At 41.3% G+C, this 26,477-nt stretch overlaps 1 long non-coding RNA gene across 2 annotated transcripts in view; it reads right to left on the bottom strand.

The window, feature by feature from the left end:
- LOC149746817 (uncharacterized) overlaps positions 1–26,477 on the bottom strand; it is a 217,372-nt gene that overhangs the window by 26,002 nt on the left and 164,893 nt on the right. The window contains exon 5 of one of the 2 annotated variants that reach the window (XR_016388640.1): positions 20,823–26,472. This is a non-coding gene — a long non-coding RNA (uncharacterized LOC149746817). Of the gene's footprint in view, positions 1–13,222; positions 26,473–26,477 lie in introns of those variants that run through there. The other variant, XR_016388639.1, reaches the window with a different exon arrangement.

The raw sequence follows: 26,477 nt of genomic DNA on the forward strand, positions 1-26,477 counted from the left end.
GTTCTGAATTTAGACCCTTCAGGCAGCATCTCTAAGTGGAGGGAGATGGCTGACTCACAGGAAGCCCTAGCTTGTTATTTCAGGATGACATTAATTGACAGGCAGTGGGTCCCCACTAAGCATAATGTTTACGGCAGCTGACGAGAGCCCCTGGAGCAAGCCAGAAGTGGTCCAATTTCCCGAGACGGACCCCCAGACTGTTGGGGGTGGAGGCAGGATCCAGCAGCATCTGAATGTGGCTAACTTGTACCTCTGTGCTCGAGAGAAGACCTCCCTTCTCAGCTCAAACCCTGACCCCCAACAGTTTCCTGGAAATTAAGTGCCAAGTCCTGAAGGCACCTTCCTCTTGGTAGAATCCAGAGCCACTAGACCAGCATCTCCATCGCTCTGTATTCAAATAGTTCTTGACCCCCTACAGTCAAGGAAAACATTGGGGGTCTATCGAACTCCTCCACGTGGTACTCTAGCTCCTAAACTCCTCCTGGCCACCTTCCTCATACCCACCTTCTCAACTTTTCTGATGCTGCATTTTGTTTTTGAACCTGTTTTTGCCCATGTGGTTTGAATTTATGTTCTAGTCTTTTGCATCCTGTTATGGGCTAAATTGTGCCCCTCCCCAAAGCTATATGTTGAAGTCCTAACCCCCCAGTAACTCAGAATGTGACTTTATTTGGAAATGAGGTGTTTACAGAGTTAATTAAGATTAAATGAGGTCACTGAGGTGGGCCCTAATCCATCATGACATGTCCTTACGAGAAGAGGAGATTAGGACACAGACAGACACAGAGGGACGACCACGTGAGGATACAGGAAGAAGGTGACCATCTATAAGTCAATGAGAGAGGCCTCAGAAGAAACCAACCCTGCCAACATCTTGAGCTTGGACTTCGGGCCTCCAGAATGGTGAGAAAGTAAAATTCTGTTGCTTAAGCCACCCAGTCCGTGGGCCTTTTTATGGCAGACCAAGCTGACTAAGACACCTCAATATCCTTCTAAGACATACATTTCTATGTTTTCTTTTTTTTCTTTTCTTACTTCAACCATGGTTGCAAGGGTGATACTCAAAATATTTAAAAACTGTTATAGCATGGGCACTTCCCAACCAGAACTGATTCCTGTTACAGCGATGGAGCCACCACTTCCATCTATTAATAAATTATGAGTGGATCAAGGGACCCAGAGGAGGTGATGATGGTTGGGGGGTTTCAATGGCATGGGACTTGTGATGGAAGCTATTTGCCATGGAAATATTTCAGTATTTCAATGTATCCATAACCCTAGAGCCATCCCAGCTGAGCATCAGCCTGCTTGATCCTTACAGCTGAGCAGCTAGAGCTTCCTCATACTCTGTCTTCCTCTGTCATGGGAAAGAAGCACCATCATTTACGCACTCAAGCAGCCTAGAAATCTCCACATCACCTTGATTCTTCCCACTTCTTTATATCATTTGTGACCCTTTCTCACTGATTGTATTTCTGAATGTTCCCATCAGCCCCGCTGAACTTCAGTGCATTATCTCTCACCTGTACCATACAATGGCTTATACCTAGTTCTTCTGACTTTACCCTCTTCCACCCCACCCAATCTTGGCACTCATTCTAGAGCTAATCTGCCAAAGAATGGTTCTGATGGAATTGCCTCCCTCCTCAAAAAAACAAAAACAAACAAAAAAACAATAAATAGTTCCCTGTTGTACACCAAGGAAAGTGAAAATATGCTGATTGATTTTTTCAGGATTATCCACAACCTGAGCCCAGCCCACCTTTCATTCAATTCATTCGTTCACTCTACAAATACGTATTCAACTCTACTGAGTGACATGTCCTGGGCTAGGCACTGGAAATCCAATCATGAATGAGATGTAGCCTCTGTCTTTGAGTTTCTTACACGCTAATAGAGTAGACAGGAAATTATAATACAGTGTGAGAAGTGCTATGAGTGGCATAAGCCGTGTGCTCCAGAACACATAGGAGGAGCATCCAGATCAACTCACTGATGACACCTGAACTTGTTCCCAATGCATCAGAAAAGCTGATCACTTGACCAGAGGGAAGGCAGTTGAGAATTCAAGACAGAGCACACAGTTTTGAACAAAGGTCAAGAGCATTATCATTTTTGGTAACTGCAAAGGATTTACTAAGGTTGTACGGGAGATTTCAAGGGAAAGAGTGGTAAGACCTAAAACTGGAAAGGCAAGCAGGAGCCAATTCCTGAAAGGTCTTGTGACTCATGCTAAGGGATCTGGACTCACCTGAGAGCAGTGGGAACCACTGATGGGCCACAGAAGGGACAGAACATGGTCAGACCTGCATTCTGGAAGGATCGTGCTGCCTCAGAGTGATGCAGGGACTGGAAGAGGACAAGGCTGGAGGGCATGTGGGATGATCATGTGGGCAGATGATTTCAGTATTGGACATGTTGAGTGTGAGATGGAAATGTCCAGTATGCAGGCGGAGATGTGGATCTGGAACTTAAGGGGAAGGTGTGAGCTGCAGATGTAACTTGAAGAGTCATCCGTGTATAGCCACACCCATTATCCTTGTCTCCCAATATAACTTCTTAATATCCTACCCTCCAGCTACACCAGACCACTCACATTGCCCCCAAACACACCAGGCACCTCCATGTAGCTCTTCCTTTACCTATACAGTTCTTCTACAAAGAGCCACCGTTACCATTTCCTCCCCTCCTTGAGTCTTAACTTGTCAAAATTCTACTCATCTTTCAAGGCTCATCTCTATGAAGTCTTAGCAGATTCCACTATTCAGAATTCATTGCTTTCAGATTTCTTCTTTATACACACACCAAGAAAACATATCTGTTTCCCTCATTGAAATATCTGCCCCTTGAAGATGCTTATTTATCTTTCCGCCTCCTATCACAATGCTCAAAAGAGAGCAGATAAACAATATATATTTTTAAAAAAGGAGTTCCCTGGTGGTCTAATGGTTAGGATTCAGCACTTTCACTGCCGTGGCCTGGGTTCAATCCCTGGTTGGGGAACTGAGATTCCACAAGCCACGCGGCATGGCCAAAATTAAAAGAAAAGAAAAAAAACAAAAAACCCCAATAAATTTTAGTCGAAGGCCAAGATAAGCCTGAGAAAAACAAGGATTGGTGATTTAGCCAGGGTATAGTTAGAAAAAGAATAACCACTCTAGGTAATTCTAAAATGGAGAACTGGTCCCACAGGTAAAGGAGAAAATAAGAAGCCAAAAGGGGATAGTGAGGGAACCCAGAAATTATCTACAGCAGGAATCCTCTGCTATTCTTCAGCTTCTGGAACAGAAGCAGTGCTACTGTATCCCAGGAACTGGGCTCATCTGGTAGATGCTGGGTCTACGAGGACCTTTCAGTCTCATGGCAGAAGCTGGACTCCACCAGCAACTAGAGCCACAGACAAGGCACAGTTTCTGGTGAAGAGGGTTCCCAAGGTAGAGAGTGGAGGGGAAATTCCCTTGATTTCTCCTTCTCTCCCACCTTATACCTCCCATCAGTATCTCCCATTGGCCAAACCAAATGGAAGCCAGTTTATGTGGGAGCTTGGGAAACACACCCTGCAGGATCTTCCATCTGTGAGAGGATGAACACCAAAGGAGAGGCAGAGTAGAATGGAACTGAGCACACGTAGTATAAATGGTCAGTTTTGCTAATAACCAAATGGAAGTTCATTCCACAAGCTTAAGTTTAAGGGGTTTATTTTCTAATAAGGGGAAGAGACGACGATGACCTCAAAAATGTTTGCTCTCTGGGCAATGAGCTGGGGCCTGGAATACAAAAGGAAATACATTTCACTGTTTAGCATCTTAAGATCTATAACAGGGCATATGGAAATGAAATGGAAACACAGGAGGGTAAGTAAAGGCCTAATTGTGAGGGGATATTTGATATGGGTTTTGAAGGATACCCAGGAGTCCTCAAGTAGACAGAACATCATAAGGGCCACTAGGAAAAATATTTTTTTAATGTTATATGAATTTAGAAATGAGAGAAAATATTCCTAGCTGAAGGGCTTGGAGAAAATATCTTTACAGAGAAGTTAAAATTTTCATCTAGCCTATTTTAAGAGGTGGCAAATGAGGTAAAGGGGAAGCAAAAGCTAAGAAGTGAGCAAAATATTTCAGAGAAATGCTCAGTTGCTCACTGGGAAGTGGTACCTTCAAATCAAGCAAGCAATTCTCCCTGGTGTTCCTTCCAGAAACAGGTATTTGTGCTCACTGGCAAGCTTGGCTGAGAGAACAGTCCCAGCTCCTGTGGTCAGTCAAACCTCTAATATGGTGCCCCCAGATACCACCCAGTGAGTCTAGATTACCCAGCAGGACAGACCCCAGCGGGACAGGCCCCAAAGCACATCTTCATGAGCTGTGCTCTGAGGCAAAAGGATGCTGAGCAGGTGGGTGTCCCCGTCTCTCTCTAAGAAGTAACTTTTGTCCTTCAAAGTTGAGCAGTGGAGACAACAGGCTTCCTCATAACTGCTTGGAAATTATGTTTTTTAATCCTTTGGAAGCTTTGAAACGTGCATCAGCCCTATGTCCGCACACAGCAAAAACTTCCTAAATCTAACAGCCAGAAGAAAAGCATAGAGAAACCTACAGAAGCTCTGTTTATTGTTTGATTTGAATGTTCCCTGGGAAAGATATTGCTATTATTACTCAATTACATGACTGCTCCTTCTTAGACATATGACTACAACTAAATATATTCCATTGGTAATTGATTCCGTGGTTCTCCAGTGAAACTCACACTCAGTGTCCTTGTAAAATGTCTTTATGTATACAGAGGACTCATTTAGGGAGACAGCAGTAGAAAGGTCCAAGGTTCCTAATTTTTTTCTCTCCGATTCTCAGAGAGAACAGAAGTTCGCTGCCCTGCAAACATTGTCTAAAGACTCTGTCAGCAGAACTGCATTTTGAACGCAGGTAACAAAAATTATTTTAGTATATTCTGCACCTGTAGCTCATTTCATCCCTAAATAATAATAATTTTATCACTTTGCTCTTATTCAAGAGCTGTAGTTCCTTTCTTCCCCCAATGAATAGACAGTTGCAGTTTTATTAGGCATGGACCTCAAAAAACATATTTGTATATTATTCCACGAGGCTAAGGTATGTTCACTCCAGGCATAATATTTCAGAGACAACTAAAATAACTACATGTGAAATGCTAGCAGAAGAATTCAAGGCTGCATGTCAAGGTACAATGAAGCAAAGACATAGTCGAAAGAACAACTGCAAAACTTAACCCTACGGTAAATATCTGTCAGATCACAATTCTGTATGAAAACAGATGTACCTAGAGTTGTATGTCATGTTGAAAAGTAAGATAAATTTAAATTAAGCAAATAAAGGGGGAGGGGGCGCAAAGGCACATTTGGGAGATATATAGGACTCTTGGGGCTTTTGTTTTTAATGAATTGGAAAGTCAGCTGGGGAAAGAGCCACAGATATGAAAAGAAATGTGATCAAGGTAAGAATTTTGGAAGGTAAAATAAAGCTCTAATAGAATATGACTTTAAAAGAAGCAAACAGTTGAATTTTTCATTGCCCAGATAAAATTACAGATCACAGATTTTAGAGAAGACTTGCTGAACAGAGTTAATTTTTGATTTTTCATTTGGCAGATGTGGTGGGGCATGGAGTTTGTGGTTGATACATACATGAACCAAGTCCAAGATCAATGTCATCCCTAATTTTACACTCCATGTTGATGTCTGCTCCAGGAAAGACAGCAAAAACACTGAATCAAATTCAACACATGCCATTCAACAGAGACATGGCTCCTCAGACCTCTTGAGAAAGAAGAACCTCCCTCTTTTTTAATTCTCCCACTTCCTTTGCAAGCTCCTTTTTAGTCTTTCTGGGAATTAATGCCCGAATTCTGACCAGGTGAGTAGATTTCTTAAAGTCACCAAAGATTCTTTTTGATGGGAAAAGCTACAGATCACTTTTTCTTATCACATGTAGCTCAACTTAACTTAAAGTAGGGCTAAAATTCCATGCCCCTGAACTGGGGCTTCCCAACCCCTCTCACTCTGTGACAAAGCACCACACACCCACATGTCAACTCCTTCCTGAAGGATCCCCCCTTCAGGAAAGGGATCCCCTACCATGGACAGTCAAAAGTTCTCACTTTAAGTTCTATGTAAGCTGGGCTTCCCTGTGGCACAGTGGTTAAGAATCTGCCTGCCAACGCAGGGGACACGGGTTCAAGCCCTGGTCCGGGAAGATCCCACATGCCACGGAGCAACTAAGCCTATGCGCCACAACTACTGAGCCCATGCTCCGCAACAAGAGAAGCCACCGCAGTGAGAAGCCCACACACCGCAACGAAGAGTAGCCCCCACTCGCCGCAACTAGAGAAAGTCCGCACGCAGCAACGAAGACCCAACACAGCCAAAAATAAATAAATTTAAAATAAATAAATTCTGTGTAAGCTTCCTCTAGCCCCTTGATATGCAAGAGTCATGAAGATATTCAAAACATGCATTCACATTTATTATCCTCAATAAAAAGCAACAATTTATCAACTCTCAACTCTTTTGTTCCCTGATCTGATCCACTAGCCTGTAACTAGTTTTTAAATGCTCAGAGACAAACTGTACCCCTGCAAGTCACACTATAGTGAGCAAATGAAATATGTAACCATAGTTTTACATAATATTCATATGAAAAGACATGGATACATCTCTTAGAAACATAATTTAATAGACTGTTCTAATAATACACTGGGGAATTTTAATGTATTACACCATAGCAATTCCAAATTCAATAAAAAAGAATAGTGGATACACTCTCTTGAACTAATAAGCAAAATAGAATTTAAAATTCTTTTCTTTGTGCAGTTTTGTAGAAGTTTTTTTCCTTCATCTCTCACAATAGGGTACAAAGAATGATAAATTGTTTGATTCTGCATAAAGCTTGGCAATAGAGTATTAACCTTAGATTGAAGTAAAGGATATCCTATAGTGTAAAAGAGCAAATTGCAGGGAAGGAATGAGACTATGTATGGTTATAAATTCTGAATACCTGTGTAATGTTATGCTCACAGGGATACCAAGTATGATGAATTAAAGTCAGGTTATTCTTCAGAAAGAGATCCTATGTCCTTTCCCAGCCACATGGGGAATAATTTTGAAGGTATGTTAATATATGTCCCCAAATGTCCTCCATTCATAGCCAACCACCCAGTCTTTACTGTTTGCTAGATTTTATTTTAGTTTTATTTTATTGTGATATGGTTTCCTGAGTATTATCCTGAAAATTCTCATTATCACCACTGTTATCAATCCACTGCTATTAGCAAGCAAAGTAGGTTAAGTATAGGATCAACTGGATATCCACATGGAAGAAAACATTAATCTTGACCCCCTACGTCACACCATAAGCAAAAATCAATTCCTATTAGATTATAGATCCAAATGTGAAAAGTAAAATTTCAAAGTTCTAGAAGCTTCATAGGAGAACATATTTATTCTCTTGTGGGATAGCCAGGATTTCTTGAATAGGTGCTTAAACCACTAACCCTAAAGAAGAATATTTATAAATTTTGACTGTATTAAAATTAGGAAATTCTGTATATCAAAAATTGACATTAAGTAAATAAAATGCAAAAATACAAGTGGGAGAATATATCTGCAAAACATAATTGTCAAAAGATTTAAATCCGAACTCCCCTGGCGGCACAGTGGTTAAGAATCCACCTGCCAATGCAGGTGACACAGGTTCAAGCCCTGGTCCGGGAAGATCTCACATGACATGGAGCAACCAAGCATGCATGCCACAACTACTGAGCCTGGGCTCTAGAGCCCGAGAGCCACAACTACTTAAGTCTGCACGACTAGAGCCCTTGCTCCACAGCAAGAGAAGCCACCACAATGAGAAGCCCTCGCACTGCAACGAAGAGTAGCCTACGCTCGCCGCAACTAGAGAAAGCCCGCGCGCAGCAACGAAGATTCAACGCAGCCAAAAATTATAAATTAAAAATAAATAAATAAATGAAATAAGATTTAAATCCTGACTGTTTAAAGTATTCTTACAAAGAAATATAAATAACAGAAAATTGCGCAAAAGACTTAAATAGGTGCTTCACAAAAGATGGTATCCAAATTGGCAATAAAGAAAGGGTGGGCTTCCGGGAAGATGGCGGAAGAGTAAGACGCGGAGATCACCTTCCTCCCCACAGATACACCAGAAATACATCTACACGTGGAACAACTCCTACAGAACACCTACTGAACGCTGGCAGAAGACCTCAGACCTCCCAAAAGGCAAGAAACCCCCCACGTACCTGGAGGTGATTAAGAACGCTGCTTAATGGAGCTCCAGGGACGGCCGCGAGCTGCGGCTAAAAGCGCTGACCCCAGAGACAGGCATGAGACGCTAAAGCTGCTGCTGCCGCCACCAAGAAGCCTGTGTGCGAGCACAGGTCACTCTCCACACCTCCCTTCCGGGTAGCCTGTGCAGCCCGCCACTGCCAGTGTCCCGGGATAAAGGGAAAACTTCCCCGGGAGAACGCACGGCGCGCCTCAGGCTGGTGCAACGTCACGCCACGCCGGCCTCTGCCGCCGCAGGCCCGCCCCGCACTCCGTGCCCCTCCCTCCCCCACAGCCTGAGTGAGGCAGAGTCCCCGAAGCAGCTGCTCCTTTAACCCCTTCCTGTCTGAGCGAAGAACAGACGCCCTCCGGCGACCTACATGAAGAGGCGGGGCCAAATCCAAAGCTGAGCCCCGGGAGCTGTGCGAACAAAGAAGAGAAAGGGAAATCTCTCCCAGCAGCCTCAGAAGCAGCGGATTAAAGCTCCACAATCAACTTGATGTACCTGCATCAGTGGAATACCTGAATAGACAACGAATTATCCCAAATTGAGGAGGTGGACTTTGAGAGCAAGATTTATGATTTTTTCCCCTTTTCCTCTTTTTGTGAGTGTGTATGTGTATGCTTCTGTGTGAGATTTTGTCTGTATAGCTTTGCTTCCACATTTGTCCTAGGGTTCTATCCGTCCGTTTTTTTTTTTTCTCTTAATTTTTTAATTTCAATAACGTTATTATATTTTATCTTACTTTATTATATTTTACTTTATCTTCTTTCTCTCTTTTTTCCTTCCTTCCCTCCTTCCTTCCTTCCTTTCTACCCCCCTCCCTCCCTCCTTTCTTTCTTTCTTTCTACTTCTACTAATTCTTTCTACTTTTTCTCCCTTTTATTCTGAGCCGTGTGGATGAAAGGCTCTTGGTGCTGCAGCCAGGAGTCAGTGCTGTGCCTCTAACGTGGGAGAGCCAACTTCAGGACACTGGTCCACAAGAGACATCCCAGCTCCACAAGAGACATCCCAGCTCCACATAATATCAAATGGCGAAAATCTCCCAGAGATCTCCATCTCAACACCATCACCCAGCTTCACTCAACGACCAGCAAGCTACAGTGCTGGACATCTTATGCCAAACAACTAGAAAGACAGGAACACAACCCCACCCATTAGCAGAGAGGCTGCCTAAGATCATAATAAGTCCACAGACACCCCAAACCACACCACCAGACGTGGACCTGCCCACCAGAAAGACAAGATCCAGCCTCATCCACCAGAACACAGGCACTAGTCCCCTCCACCAGTAAGCCTACACAACCCACTGAACCAACCTTAGCCACTGGGGACAGACACCAAAAACAACGACAACTACGAACCTGCAGCCTGCAAAAAGGAGACCCCAAACACAGTAAGATAAGCAAAATGAGAAAACAGAAAAACACACAGCAGATGAAGGAGCAAGATAAACACCCATCAGACCTAACAAATGAAGAGGAAATAGGCAGTCTACCTGAAAAAGAATTCAGAATAATGATAGTAAAGATGATCCAAAATCTTGGAAACAGAATGGAGAAAATACAAGAAACATTTAACAAGGACCCAGAAGAACTAAAGATGAAACAAGCAATGGTGAACAACACAATAAATGAAATGAAAAATACTCTATATGGAATCAATAGCAGAATAACTGAGGCAGAAGAACGGATAAGTGACCTGGAAGATAAAATAGTGGAAATAACTACTGCAGAACAGAATAAAGAAAAAAAGAATGAAAAGTACTTAGGACAGTCTCAGAGACCTCTGGGACAACATTAAATGCACTAACATTCGAATTACAGGGGTTCCAGAAGAAGAAGAGAAAAAGAAAGGGACTGGGAAAATATTTGAAGAGATTATAGTTGAAAACTTCCCTAATATAGGAAAGGAAATAGTTAATCAAGTACAGGAAGCACAGAGAGTCCCATACAGGATAAATCCAAGGAGAAATACGCCAAGACACATATTAATCAAACTGTCAAAAATTAAATACAAAGAAAACATGTTAAAAGCAGCAAGGGAAAGACAACAAATAACACACAAGGGAATCCCCATAAGGTTAACAGCTGATCTTTCAGCAGAAACGCTCCAAGCCAGAAGGGACTGGCAGGACATATTTAAAGTGATGAAGGAGAAAAACCTGCAACCAAGATTACTCTACCCAGCAAGGATCTCATTCAGATTTGATGGAGAAATTAAAACCTTTACAGACAAGCAAAAGCTGAGAGAGTTCAGCACCACCAAACCAGCTCTACAACAACTGCTAAAGGAACTTCTCTAGGCAAGAAACACAAGAGAAGGAAAAGACCTACAATAAGGAACCCAAAACAATTAAGAAAATGGGAATAGGAACATACGTATCAATAATTACCTTAAATGTAAATGGATTAAATGCTCCCACCAAAAGACACAGACTGGCTGAATGGATACAAAAACAAGACCCATATATTTGCTGTCTACAAGAGACCCACTTCAGACCTAGAGACACATACAGACTAAAACTGAGGGGATGGAAAAAGATATTTCATGCAAATGGAAACCAAAAGAAAGCTGGACTAGCAATTCTCATATCAGACAAAATAGATTTTAAAATAAAGACTATTAGAAGAGACAAAGAAGGACACTACATAGTGATCAAGGGATCGATCCAAGAAGAAGATAGAACAATTGTAAATATTTATGCACCCAACATAGGAGCACCTCAATACATAAGGCAAATACTAACAGCCATAAAAGGGGAAACCGACAGTAACGCATTCATAGTAGGAGACTTTAAAACCCCACTTTCGCCAATGGACAGATCATCCAAAATGAAAATAAATAAGGAAACACAAGCTTTAAATGATACATTAAACAAGATGGACTTAACTGATATTTATAGGACATTCCATCCAAAAACAACAGAATACACATTTTTCTCAAGTGCTCATGGAATATTCTCTAGGATAGATCGTATCTTGGGTCACAAATCAAGCCCTGGTAAATTTAAGAAAATTGAAATTGTATCAAGTATCTTTTCTGACCACAACGCTATGAGACTAGATATCAATTACAGGAAAAGATCTGTAAAAAATACAAACACATGGAGGCTAAACAATACACTACTTAATAACGAAGTGATCACTGAAGAAATCAAAGAGGAAATCAAAAAATACCTAGAAACAAATGACAATGGAGACACGACGACCCAAAATCTATGGGATGCAGCAAAAGCAGTTCTAAGAGGGAAGTTTACAGCAATACATCCTACCTTAAGAAACAGGAAACATCTCGAATAAACAACCTAACCTTGCACCTAAAGCAATTAGAGAAAGAAGAATAAAAAAACACCAAAGTTAGCAGAAGGAAAGAAATCATAAAAATCAGATCAGAAATAAATGAAAAAGAAATGAAGGAAACAATAGCAAATATCAATAAAACTAAAAGCTGGTTCTTTGAGAAGATAAACAATATTGATAAACCATTAGCCAGACTCATCAAGAAAAGAAGGGAGAAGACTCAAATCAATAGAATTAGAAATGAAAAAGGAGAAGTAACAACTGACACTGCAGAAATAAAAAAGATCATGAGAGATTACTACAAGCAACTCTATGCCAATAAAATGGACAACCTGGAAGAAATGGACAAATTCTTAGAAATGCACAACCTGCCAAGACTGAATCAGGAAGAAATAGAAAATATGAACAGACCGATCACAAACACTGAAATTGAAACTGTGATTAAAAATCTTCCAACAAACAAAAGCCCAGGACCAGATGGCTTCACAGGCCAATTCTATCAAACATTTAGAGAAGAGCTAACACCTATCCTTCTCAAACTCTTCCAAAATATAGCAGAGGGAGGAACACTCCCCAACTCATTCTACGAGGCCACCATCACACTGATACCAAAACCAGACAAGGATGTCACAAAGAAAGAAAACTACAGGCCAATATCACTGATGGACATAGATGCAAAAATCCTCAACAAAATACTAGCAAACAGAATCCAACAGTACATTAAACGGATCATACACCATGATCAAGTGGGGTTTATTCCAGGAATGCAAGGATTCTTCAATATACGCAAATCAATCAACGTGATACACCATATTAACAAATTGAAGGAGAAAAACCATATGATCATCTCAATAGATGCAGAGACAGCTTTCAACAAAATTCAACACCCATTTATGATAAAAACCCTGCAGAAAGTAGGCATGGAGGGAACTTTCCTCAACATAATAAAGGCCATATATGACAAACCCACAGCCAACATTGTCCTCAGTGGTGAAAAACTGAAAGCATTTCCACTAAGATCAGGAACAAGACATGGTTGCCCACTCTCACCACTATTTTCAACATAGTTTTGGAAGTTTTAGCCACAGCAATCAGAGAAGCAAAGGAAATAAAAGGAATCCAAATCGGAAAAGAAGAAGTAAAGCTGTCACTGTTTGCAGATGACATGATACTATACATAGAGAATCCTAAAGATGCTACCAGAAAACTACTAGAGCTAATCAATGAATTGGGTAAAGTAGCAGGATACAAAATTAATGCACAGAAATCTCTGGCATTCCTATACACTAATGATGAAGAATCTGAAATCAAGAAAACACTCCCATTTACGATTGCAACAAAAAGAATAAAATACCTAGGAATAAACCTACAAAAGACCTGTATGCTGAAAATTATAAGACACTGATGAAAGAAATTAAAGATGATACAAATAGATGGAGAGATATACCATGTTCTTGGATTGGAAGAATCAACATCGTGAAAATGACTCTACTACCCAAAGCAATCTACAGATTCAATGCAATCCCTATGAAACTACCACTGGCATTTTTCACAGAACTAGAACAAAAAATTTCACAATTTGTATGGAAACACAAAAGACCCTGAATAGCCAAAGCAATCTTGAGAACGAAAAACGGAGCAGGAGGAATCAGGCTCCCTGACTTCAGACTATACTACAAAGCTACAGTAATCAAGACAGTATGGTACTGGCACAAAAACAGAAAGATAGATCAATGGAACAGGATAGAAAGCCCAGAGATAAACCCACGCACATATGGTCACCTTATCTTTAATAAAGGAGGCAGAAATGTACAGTGGAGAAAGGACAGCCTCTTCAATAAGTGGTGCTGGGAAAACTGGACAGGTACATGTAAAAGTATGAGATTAAATCACTCCCTAACACTATACACAAAAATAAGCTCAAAATGGATTAAAGACCTAAATGTAAGGCCAGAAACTATCAAACTCTTAGAGGAAAACATAGGCAGGACACTCTGACATAAATCACAGCAAGATCCTTTTTGACCCACCTCCTAGAGAAATGGAAATAAAAACAAAAATAAACAAATGGGACCTAATGAAACTTCAAAGCTTTTGCACAGCAAAGGAAACCATAAACAAGACAAAAAGACAACCCTCAGAATGGGAGAAAATATTTGCAAATGAAACAACTGACAAAGGATTAATTTCCAAAATTTACAAGCAGCTCGTGCAGCTCAATAACAAAAAAACAAACAACCCAATCCAAAAATGGTCAGAAGACCTAAATAGACATTTCTCCAAAGAAGATATACAGACTGCCAACAAACACATGAAAGAATGCTCAACATCATTAATCATTAGAGAAATGCAAATCAAAACTACAATGAGATATCATCTCACACCAGTCAGAATGGCCATCATCAAAAAATCTAGAAACAATAAATGCTGGAGAGGGTGTGGAGAAAAGGGAACCCTCCTGCACTGCTGGTGGGAATGTGAATTGGTACAGCCACTATGGAGAACAGTATGGAGGTTCCTTAAAAAACTACAAACAGAACTACCATATGACCCAGCAATCCCACTACTGGGCATACACCCTGAGAAAACCGTAATTCAAAAAGAGTCATGTACCAAAATGTTCATTGCAGCTCTATTTACAATAGCCCGGAGATGGAAACAACCTAAGTGCCCATCTTCGGATGAATGGATAAAGAAGATGTGGCACATATATACAATGGAATATCACTCAGGCATAAAAAGAAATGAAATTGAGCTATTTGTAATGAGGTGGATGGACGTAGAGTCTGTCATACAGAGTGAAGTAAGTCAGAAAGAGAAAGACAAATACCGTATGCTAACACATATATATGGAATTTAAGAAAAAAAAATGTCATGAAGAACCTAGGGGTAAGACAGGAATAAAGACACAGACCTACTAGAGAATGGACTTGAGGATATGGGGACGGGGAAGGGTAAGGTGTGACAAAGCGAGAGAGAGGCATGGACATATATATACACTACCAAACGTAAGGTAGATAGCTAGTGGGAAGCAGCCGCATAGCACAGGGATATCAGCTCCGTGCTTTGTGACCGCCTGGAGGGGTGGGATAGGGAGGGTGGGAGGGAGGGAGATGCAAGAGGGAAGAGATATGGGAACATATGTATATATATAACTGATTCATTTTGTTGTAAAGCAGAAACTAACACACCATTTTAAAGCAATTATACTCCAATAAAGATGTTAAAAAAAAAAAAAAAAGAAGAAAAGGTGCTATGGGAATTCCGTAGTGGTCCAGTGGTTAGGACTCCGTGCTTCCACTGCCAGGGGGCCCAGGTTCAATCCCTGGCGGGGGAACTAAGATCCTGCAAGCCGCGTGGTGCAGCCAAAAAAAAAAGAAGAAAAGGCGCTCAACCTCGCTAGTCATCAGGAAAATGAAAATTAAGGCTGCAGTAAGGTACCAGTACACACTTGTTAGAATGAGTAAAATCTTAAAAGACTAAGAGTAGCAAATACTGGGAAGAATATAGAGTGATTGGAACTAACACTGCATGCTGGTGGGGTCTATGAAAACTCTTAGGTACTGTCTATTAAGCTGAGAGTGTACATAATAGAATTTTTATTTTTTTAATTATTTTTTATTGGAGTATAGTTGATTTATAATGTTGTGTTAGTTTCAGGTGTACAGCAAAGTGATTCAGTTATACATATACATATATTGATTCTTCTTCAGATTTTCATTCTCATACAGTTCATTACAGAGTAGTGAATAGAGTTCCCTGTGCTATACAGTAGGTTCTTATTAGTTACCTATTTTATATATAGTAGTATGTATATGTCAATCTCAATCTCCCTAGAATTAATTTTTAAATTGTGGTTTATTCATACGATATAAACAGCAATGAAAACATGCTGCATTTAACTACACTCATGATCTCAAAAACAAAAGCAGACATAGACGTGCACACAAAATTACATATTGTATGATTCCATTTATATCATATGCAAAAACAGGCAAAACTGTCTTTGGTGTTAGAAGTCAGGATAGTGGTTACCTTTGGGAAAATAATAACTAAAAGAGAGCACAAGGAGGGCTGCTGGGTGCTAATCTTCTACCTCTTCATGTAAGCTGTAAATATATAGATGTGTTCACTTTGTGAAAATTCACCACACTGTGCCCATATAGCATGGACACTTTTCTTAATGTATGCTATACCTCAACAAAAAACTATTTTTTAAAAAAAGAATGCATGACAACTTTGTTTCCATACTTAAAATGAAGGAGGTGGATAGTGGCAACTACAGACTAATGATATTCATGTTGATTTCATGGGGGGGGTTAGTAAATAGAAGTGGAAATCACTTCTATAAGACACCTTTAATCAAACCTATTTTCTGGTAGACCTTTTATATGTTCCTGTAGACAGGTCGATCCTGAACAGTATTATGAAACCAAAAGCCAGTCAGTTTTAAGAAAAACAATTAAATTAGTTTACTTTATACAACACAGTACAATTAACTCTAAACTCCTATAATATCTTAACTCCCCAGAAGTTGACATTAGGAGTAACCTTGACCTCCTGAGGTGTGTATAGAATGAAGAAAGCGAAGGCACAGGCTACTTCATGCCCATCAAGTCTGTTCATTGCAAACTGAAGTCAGAGACTTTGAATATTTGGCGTATTTTCTCTACATTTCTTTTATTAGTTGCAGGATAAAGATTGATTGTCTTAGGCTGGAGATAAGGGAACCCTGTAACTCACCCCTCTCTTTCTTTCAAAGAAAAAGACAGAGAACTAATAAAAAACTTAGGCAAAAGTCTTAAATAGGCACTTCACAGAAGACAGGGAGGATCATGTCTGGGGTGTTCAGATATTCCTGGGAGAGGAGCCTGAGGAAAAAGGGTCTGGTCAATAGGAGCGGCCCCAGCAAAAGGGCAGAAACTAGAGCTAATGGAAGAAAGTGCACGTAGAAATAGAGTGTATGGACTTCAGATGCTGAGAGATTTTTTCCTTTTCCATTTCTAATTTCCTTACGCTATCCTCAAGCCTCCACTGGGGATGCAGCCATGAGAAAGCTGCTGGTGATTAGAGACAGCCAGGAACGACAGTTTGACAGGACCTCCACTAGTTGGACATTGATAGCTAGCAGAAGGGGAACTAGTACTGCGGATCCTCAGAGGAGCAGAGGGAGGGTGACTTCCCAATCCCGTGGGACAGGAGCTCACATTTGACTGCCACATGGTAGATGGAAGGGGTCAGAACACCTGGCTGATGTGTATAAAGAGTCTTGCACACTGTAGGTACCAAAAGCAGGTAGCTATTATTCTGATCATCTAGATAATGCCACAAGATTGTCACAACAGCTTTCACAGTACTGTTCAAAATGGAACGGTCTATAGGAACCTATACAAACTGTGTCAGAAAATAGCTTGAGGGACTTCCCTGGTGGCGCAGTGGTTAAGAATCCACCCGCCAATGCAGGGGACACAGGTTTGATCCCTGGTCCGGGAAGATCCCACATGTTGTGGAGCAACTAAGCCCGTGTGCCGAAACTACTGAGCCTGCTCTCTAGAGCCTTCGAGCCACAGCTACTGAGCCCGTGAGCCACAGCTACTGAAGTCCGTGTGCCCTAGAGCCTGCGCACCACAACTACTGAGCTTGCATGTTGCAACGACTGAAGCCTGCATGCCTAGAGCCCGTGCTCCACAACGAAGAGTAGCCCCCGTTCATGGCAACTAGAGAAAGCCCACACACAGCAGTGAAGACCCAACGCAGCCAAAAATAAATAAATTTTAAAGAAAGAAAAGAAAATAGTTTGAATTAAAGACATCTTATAATACAGACATGATAACATAATTAAAGAAAGGCACTGTTTGAAAAATAAGACATTAGTGCAAGAACAATGACTCTCAAGAAAAGTGTGGAGGGTTTGTCATAGAGGAAAATGCTGGTAGAGACAGGAAAGAATTTCAGAGGGAGATTTACCCACAAACTGTCAGGATTGTGGAAGATTGTGTGTCAACATAGAGACACTGCTCTGTGACTTGTTTTTCTTGCTAGTTCTTCTCTGATAGTGAGGATGCAGGTGTCAAATGAAACATCTGATGCCTTTTGCAATGTGAAACCGTCAGGAAGGAAATCTGACACATCAGCAAGGAGTATAAAATTCAAGTTTTTAGTAGATTTATTAAATTATAAAATTTCATCCAGGCCATCACAAATCCCCTCCTCCACACATGGTTTATTGTTCAGTGTTAAAGGGTGGAAAATATTCATTAAGCGAGACAAGGCCATGGATGCAGGATGAGCAGGAATACGTACAATGTATCACCTGGTGCTTAAGAGATGAACTCTCCGTAGGAAGCACAATGTGAGTGGAGTGTGTTTGGGGCAATTCCGGTGGGCTGACTCAGCTGTATTTAGATGAGGTCTACAAGACAGCAAAGGCATGAGAGGTTACCAGGGAAACCAATGGAAGGACAAAGCTAGTAAGTGTGGCTAGATAATGGTGATGCTTATTATGACTTGTACATGAAGTATGTACATGAAAACTTGAAACATCTGGGATGGGGCCTTCTGAGTAAGTCTAGGGAAGCAGTAATTAGTAAAAGTTAAGAATAAAAAGAAAAAAAGTATTGGACTGTCACTTAGACTTTGCTCTGTTTCATTCAACAATTATTTCCTGGAAATCTTTGCAGCTGGGGTAAGCATAAGGACTTAAAAATGAATAAAATATAGTCTCCATCCTCCAGACACTAACAAGGAAGTGGGGACAGATGCAGGCTTTCTGGGTGTGTAGGAAACCTAGACACAGGAGGAACGTACTTCATGCAAACCAAGTGGAATGTGACGGGAATAGAGTAAAGAGAAGCAAGCTTCCATGGCATCAACCTTCATTTTCTTTAATCAAATAGCCATAATCCATACTTGATTACAACAGGCTCAACCTGCAGGATTTAAAGCCACTCCATGGTTAAATATGCTTCCGTTCAAAATGGCATTCTGAGTGTAGACATCTGTCCTTTCTCCCAAGGCTCTATTAAAATGTTAAGAAAACAATCGTTCCATTTTTAAAAGTATAAGCCCACAAGATAAATAACAATGGGAGAGGGAGATAGCATAAAATAGGAGACTGAACAAATTTCTCGAAGAAAGTAAACAGAAATATGCACAGAGGAGGCTGCAGCTGAGGAGGGAGCCAACCTTTCTGGGGGCCCTGAGAGCAGCTCCCTAGTCAGGTGGCAGCTGTGATGGACAGCAGCAAGGGGCAGGGGTATTAATTAAAGTTCTGTATCTGTAATGGTCAAAAACCCCAATCCCATGTAGAATGTCTGGCAGCCAGATATTCACTCATAAAGAAAATAGCAAGTGTTTTCACCTAAAGAAATAGAAAACTATCAAGGGATAATCAAAACAGTTAATGTGGGTTTTGTCATCCCGGAGCGAAGCCCACCACATTCCAGCGTTAGGGTAACCCTTCATTTCATCACTAGGTCTCCACCATAAAAAACATCCCTGCCAATTGACAAACCCCACCAGGAAAACAGGGCGCTAGTCAGTGTTTCCACAAGGTCAATATGAATACGACTGAGAATGCAAGAATGACCAGAAAGCTAAAGGAAGCCTGCAGCATGACAGAAAACCACCATGACAAATCACCTAGAAAAGATAATCCCAGAGGAAAAGGAGGTGAGCTTACACAAATTTCTGATGCATATGAAAATTGATATTAATATGAAAATTAATATGAGAATATATTACATCCAAAAAAGAAGGGGGGAGATATTATGAAAATGAACAATTGCTTAAAAATCATACTTTTTAGTTGCTTCATATTTGGACCAGGGCTACTTCTATTTAATTTGTTTGCTTTGGAAGAGACTAAGAAAGAAATGTTCAAAGGATCAGTTTGTACACTTTTTTCTTAAGTGGCACGGGGGTCATGACATTGGAACCATAGGGAAGCAATGTGATCAGAAGCTACTTGATTCTCAGTTCTCAATAAGTAGTGTTTATATAATCACAATAATGGAAGTTGTACTTATTCATTCAACATATGTTTGGTGAGTATCTGCTATGTGCCAGGCATTGTCAAGGCACCTGGGCTAGATCAGTAAACAAGATAGGAAACAAAATGAACAAAGCGTCTTCCCATCTAGAGCTACATTTTCACGGTTTAAGTGCAAGAGGAGAGTTGAGGGAGCTGAGGGGGAGAGGTAGGCCCGTGTGTCGAGCTTTATAAGCCCTTAGAAGGACTTTGGCTTTTACCCTGAGGGAATGGGGGCCACTGCAGGGAATGGGGCCAGAGGAGTGACACGATTTTAACAAGATCGTTCAGGCTGCAACATCAGTAACCGACTGAAAGGGGCAAAGTGGAAGCAGAGACCAGTAAGGAAGCTATGACAGTTTATTGTTTTCAATCATCTATACCCAAAGCACCAGAGACTTAACCCGGATCGTAAATATCAGCAACATGACAATATCAAAGTAAATGCAGCGCCCACGACGTCAGGAGGTGAAGGAGGGAGGAGAATGCAGAGAAAACTGCGAGCAGGGACCACTGCTTTTCCCTGCAGGCCCTTTTGTACTCTCCTGTTTTTCAGCTGCCTTTATAAATAACGGATTTTTTAAATGTAGGTCAAATATGCCCACTTCATTCTAGAAAGTAGTTCAGGTAAATGTCACATGATTAGATCCAAATTGCTCTTTTTCAGCATTTGGGGCAGGACTCATTCTCTAGAGTAGCTTTCCAGGTGATTTTAAAACATTGATTTTATAACCTCTTTGCAGTAATGTGAGTGTTTTCTGTCCTCTTCATTTACACATCTGCAATTCCTAGTATTAAACAGCTGATGTTATGGTGCAAAGCAAGGACCTTGCCAGACTTAAATCAGCAGCATGACATGGGAGGAAGAAAACACAGGGAATTCCAGGCTCTGCCACTTAAGAGCAATGTGTTTTGGAATACCTCCCTAAATCTCCCTGAGCACCTGTAAAACAGGCAGGAAATAAATGTCAGATTTGAGCATTCAATATGCTAATAGATGTGAAACACTTTGTCAAAGAAAAAGTGCTAAACATTTACGTTTATATAGTTAATGTTTCATATGCCACCCGTCATGACTGCATTGCACAGTGCTTCATAAATTCTATACATTTTACTCTTCTTTGATCCTTTGTAATAACCTTTGGTGAAGGCGTGCTATTAAAGTTAAATAGAAATTACCTTGAACTTTGATCCAGGTAGGACAGGTGGCTGGGCCCATCAATCACTTTGTGATGCTTCAAATCCAATTTCATCCTCTTCCAGTTTTAGGTAAACATAGTTTCTATAATGAATTCTTCATAGTCAAAAGAAACGTTTTAAAGGACTTTACCTTATTCCATGCAAAGATATTCTCATGCAAATGACTTTACTTTTAATCATATAACTAGGATGTTGGACTTTATAACATGATATTTTGACATATTATTTGAAATTTAAAGGGAATTATTTCAGTTACCACGAAACATCTCTACATATATCTTATGTCTGAGGCCCCCTACAGTCAGAATGCATAATTACCCTTCCAACACCCTAACCATTCATGGTATCAGGTCACTGAATGTTGAGAAACCAAGCTTTCACTAGCTTGCAATCAAATAATCTTCAGCCTGGCTGACAACAGCCTATGGACTATACATACTTACAAGAAAACAGAAAAGATGGCCTCGTATTTTCCCTGAAACTTCATTATGCTGCTAACCTTTCAGCAAGAAATGGCATTTTAGAAATGCCACATGCATTTTAACTCTTGTTCCAGTTGCTAATGGCAAAGCTGACCTATCAAAAAAAATAAGAGGAAAAAAGAGCATCATTAACCATGTAATAACCTCAGTCCTTCAGGGTCATTAATATACTATTTTTACTCGGGCCAATGTCATTTTATTTGTCAATTCACTCCAAAAAATATTACTTTCTATCACTATCAGAGAACTGGGGAATCCTGGGAGACTTTAAATTATAAAGTCCTATAAGAATCTCACTTCCATTGTATTCCTATATGTCTGTTCCTAAACTTCCTCTCGTCAGGATGATTAGCAGGAATTGCTTCTGATTATCAATTTCTGAGCCCAAGTTCATATAGCAGACAGTGAAGTACGCAGGGATTTTTTTTCTCATCCACAAATATCTTTCCAAAACATTTTCAGAGATTCTAAAAAGAGAACAAATCTTCTTGTCTGTTCTAGTTTGAAGAATAATCTACAGGCAAGATAATCCACCCCGCTGGACCATCCAGTTTTGGGAAGGATATAATTAGGGTAATGAATAAGTAAGAAAGCCGCTTGCTGAATCATGCATAGAAGCCAAATCAAATCAACCCTGACCACTAACTGGATGGTAGTTGAAGCTTTCCTTGTGGTCAACATTTGGTACTGCCAAGCATTCAAATCTAAGGCCCTAATTTTAATAAACCCTCAAACAAAGGCATTCATTTTCAAAATTGTTTGTTCATCAGATACCAGTTGAGATGTAAGTATTTAAGTCAAACACCACTCTAGGTGGTAGGATTAGCAGTGACCAAGAAACCACGTCATTGCCTTCATAGCGCCCCCATTCCTGATGGGGCTGAGTGAGAAAAAGAGTGAGGAGCTTTGGGGCGCCTGGTGTTGGGGGGATATTACCATTTTGGACACGGTGGTTGGAAATGTCCTCTGATCAAAATGACTGCCTTCGTCCATTTGGGCTGCTATAACAAAAAGACCATAGAGTGGGTGGCTTAAACAGCAAACATTTATTTCTCACAATTCCTGGAGGCTGGGAAATCCAAGATCAAGGCAGATTCGGTGTCTGGTGAGGAACTGCTTCCTGGTTCAGAGACAGATGTTTTCCCCCTCTGTCCTCACATGGCGGAAGGGAGACAAGAGAGCTCTCTTGCAAGACACTAATCCCAATCCTGAGGCCCGCACCGTCATGACATGATCACCCCCCAGAGGCCGTACCTCCGAACACCATCATCTTGGGAGTTAGGATTTCAACATAGAAATTTTTTAAAAATTTTGATTGGAGTTTAGTTGATTTACAATGTTGTGCTAATTTCAGGTGTACAGCAAAGTGAATCAGTTATACATATACATATATCCACTCTTTTTTTAGATTCTTTTCCCATCTAGGCCATTACAGAGTATTGAGAAGAGTTCCCTGTGCTATACAGTAGGTCCTTATTAGTAATCTATTTTATATATAGTAGTGCATATATGTCAATCCAGATCTCCCAGTTTATCCCTAACTCCCCGCGCCCCGCTTTCCCCCCAGTAACCATAAGTTTGTTTTCTACATCTGTGAGTCTATTTCTGTTTTGTAAATAAGTTCATTTGTACCGGTTTTTTTGTTTGTTTTTTTGGCTGCATTGGGTCTTCGTTGCTGCAAGTGGGCTCTCTCGAGTTGTGGCGAGCAGGGGCTACTCTTCATTGCAGTGCACGGGTTTCTCATTGAGGTGCCTTCTCTTATTGTGGAGCACGGGGTCTCGGCACGTGGGCTTCCGTAGTTGCAGCACACGGGCTCAGTAGCTGTGGCTCATGGGCTCCAGAGCGCAGGCTCAGTAGTTGTGACGCATACACTTAGTTGCTCCACGGCACGTGAGATCTTCCTGGACCAGGGATTGAACCCGTGTCCCCTGCATTGGCAGGTGGATTCTTAACCACTGCACCACCAGGGAAGTCCCTGTACCATTTTTTTAGATTCCGCATATAAGCAATATCATATGATATTTGACTTTCTCTGACTTACTTCACTCAGTATGACAATCTCTAGGTCCATCCATGTTGCTGCAAATGTCATTATTTCATTCTCTTTTATGGCTGAGTAATATCCCATTGTATATATGTACCATATCATCTTTATCCATTCCTCTGTCGATGGACATTTAGGTTGCTTCCATCAACATAGGAATTTTGAGGGGACACAAACATCCAGTCCTTTGCAGGCATGGAATGAACATTGATTAACGCCTATGACATTTAATGCTAGGAACCGTGGTAGGTGCTCGACATATATTTCTCAGTTAATGCGTGGAATAGTCACGTGAGACAACTATTCGTGTCCTCATTTTGTGAAGGAAATACATCTCAGAGATGGCCGAAAGGTGGCACAACCAGCAAATGACAGAGCCATGATTCAGACCCAAGGTTGAGGGGCTCTGAAATCCATCTTCTTCATGCTTTTTCCCTCTAATGACAAAAGGAGAAGAATCCACCATAATAACTCTAACTGAACAGGCCCCTTATGGTGCTTCCACTACTGCCTCTCCAGCGAGCTCTCCACGGGGCAGCCAACGAGACCCCTTAGAGCGTTACACGTTCATCCACATTGCTTCCCCGCTCACTGCCCTCCATCCCTTTCTACGTGGGGCAGGGGCAACAGCTCTCCCCACAGCCTGCAGGCCCCTCTCGTGTCGCCTCCTCTTCAACCTCAGTGCTCACCCCGCTTTGCCACACCGGGCTTCTTGCTCTTCCGGGAGGGAAAAAAAAGCCAGCCTTTCCTGTCTGCAGACCACATCGCTTTCTGGAACAGCTGCCCCTATGCCTTTGTGTGGCTCATCCCCTCACTTTACTTGGCTTTCTACTCCAATGCCATCTTCGCAGAAAGGTCTTCCCAAAGACCCTACCTGAACCATAGCAGCCTTGCATTCTGTGACACCTGCCCCTGCTCTATTTCTCTTCCTAGCACTGCCACCATCAGATATCAAATTACATATTTTTTGTTCATGTGTTTATTTTCTGTCTCATCCAAAAGCATAAGCCCCATGAGGTCAGGACCTCATTTCTCTTCTTCATGGCTGTCTCCCAGATCCCAGAAAAGTAAACAAATGGATGGTGGATGGAGGAATAAGCATACTTCCCAGCCAAGGAAATTTAAGGATGCTCTTCTGGTCTTACCTCTGCCTCAGAGGTGTTCTGTTTTGTTTTCCAGGGCTGTTGCTAAGTCTGTTTTAGGTCGCCTAGTTCTTTGGGCTCTGGGAGAAAGCAGGCAAGCACCTGCTTCGTGTCTTTGCTCTTCCGTGGCACCGGCACCATCTGCAGAGGCACCTCCACAAGTGTTTTGCACTTTTCACTGAAGCATCACTTAAGCATTCCCTTTCAGGTTCACCATGCACTCCCAGAAACTTGCTATTTCTGAATCAAAGGAGGAAACTTTTTTGTTTTTTTCTCGTACTATCTTACGTCTGGATTTTTTAAAACGTTCATTGCACAATTAACTTCTTTGAAAAACTAAATAGCAATCAATTCTCAGATTACTTACTTATTCCTAAAGTTTTTCAGAATGGCATGCAAGACCTGAGGGAAACCCATAGAGTTATCATGTTATCTTAAATTATATTTGTCTTAACTGTAGAAAATATCTGGAAACTGGAAAAAGAAATAGTTGAGAACATGAGCTTAGGAAAGGTTTCTCAACCTTGGCACTATTGACATTTGTGCTGGATAAATCCTTGTTAGCAGCACACCTGGCCTCCACCCACTAGGTACCAGTAGCATCCTCCCCCAGTGTGACAACTGAAAATGTGACCCAATGTTCCCTGGGGAGGGTGGGGTTAGGGATCACCCCCCCACTTGAGAACTGCTGGCCTAAAAGTTTCCAATTCCCATTCCACCACTTACCTGTTAAATGACTTCAGACAGGATGAACTCACTGTGCCTCTGTTCCTTATTCCTAACATTGGAATAATAATACTCCTTTCTTTGTGTGATTATTGTGAGGATTTAATGAAATAATACATACAAAGTTCTTAAATCAGCACCTGGTTCATTGTAAGCACTCAATGAGTGTCAGCTATTCTTTGGAAAGATAATTCCAAAATATAACACCAGGCTGACTGGGCTTGTCTCATGAAGAAGTGAGCTCTCACTTAGAGTGGAAACTTAGATACAGTTTTTTGTTTTGTTTTTTTGCCGTATGCGGGCCTCTCACTGTTGTGGCCTCTCCCATTGTGGAGCACAGGCTCCGGACGCGCAGGCTCAGTGGCCATGGCTCACGGGCCTAGCCGCTCTGCAGCATGTGGGATCTTCCCAGACTGGGGCACAAACCCGTGTCCCCTGCATCGGCAGGCGGACTCTCAACCACCGCGCCACCAGGGAAGCCCTAGATACAGTTTTATGTACAGAGTATATTATGCAAAGGAATTTAACACATAGTAAATAAAACAATCATATGACTCTACAAAAAGAATCATAAATTTTTGAGTGCTTACTAGATGTCAAGTACTATGCTAAGCGCGTTACACATATTTCCTCATTTTATCCTGAAAACAAGGTGGAAATAGATTATTTCAGCCCTATTTTACAGTAGGAGGATTTCAGGCTCCTGGGGATCAAGTCACTTGTCCAACCTCACCCAGATCAAAAGCAGCAGAGCCAAAACTTAAACCCAAGTCTGTCCAATGCCAAAGCCTATGCTCTTACACATTCTTTTATATCATTTTAAAGCAAGATGAGACTGGGTTTTGAGAAGCGGAAACTGAGATGGAGAGAAATTAGTGACTTGTTTGAAGTACCACAGCTAGTCAGAGGCCCAGAACTTAACAATTGCATTGCAGTGATTGACCACGTTTGTCATGCTATTTTATTCATAGATTTTGGTTTTAAATGTCCGTATCCTAATAAATGTGCCAGGGCCATCTCTTTCAATATGCTACCTAAGGTCTCTCCATTCTAGAAAGTGTCATGGTTGTAGGGCCATAGAATGTGGTGGTCTGTTCATATACGGACAATGTCGATGGGCAGAGAGACCCTGTGATTTCTCTCTAGTGCAAGGGCAAGGCTAACTGCCCCCTCTCCTGTGGTGTTAGTCGGTATCTCCCAAGTCAGTACCTCCAAAGCAGGTACTTCTGTGGAACCTGCA

Source organism: Delphinapterus leucas, chromosome 18 (assembly GCF_059928025.1).
Source record: "Delphinapterus leucas isolate spDelLeu-1000000601 "Yukka" chromosome 18, BTC_Dleu_Yukka2, whole genome shotgun sequence".
NCBI lineage: Eukaryota > Metazoa > Chordata > Mammalia > Artiodactyla > Monodontidae > Delphinapterus > Delphinapterus leucas.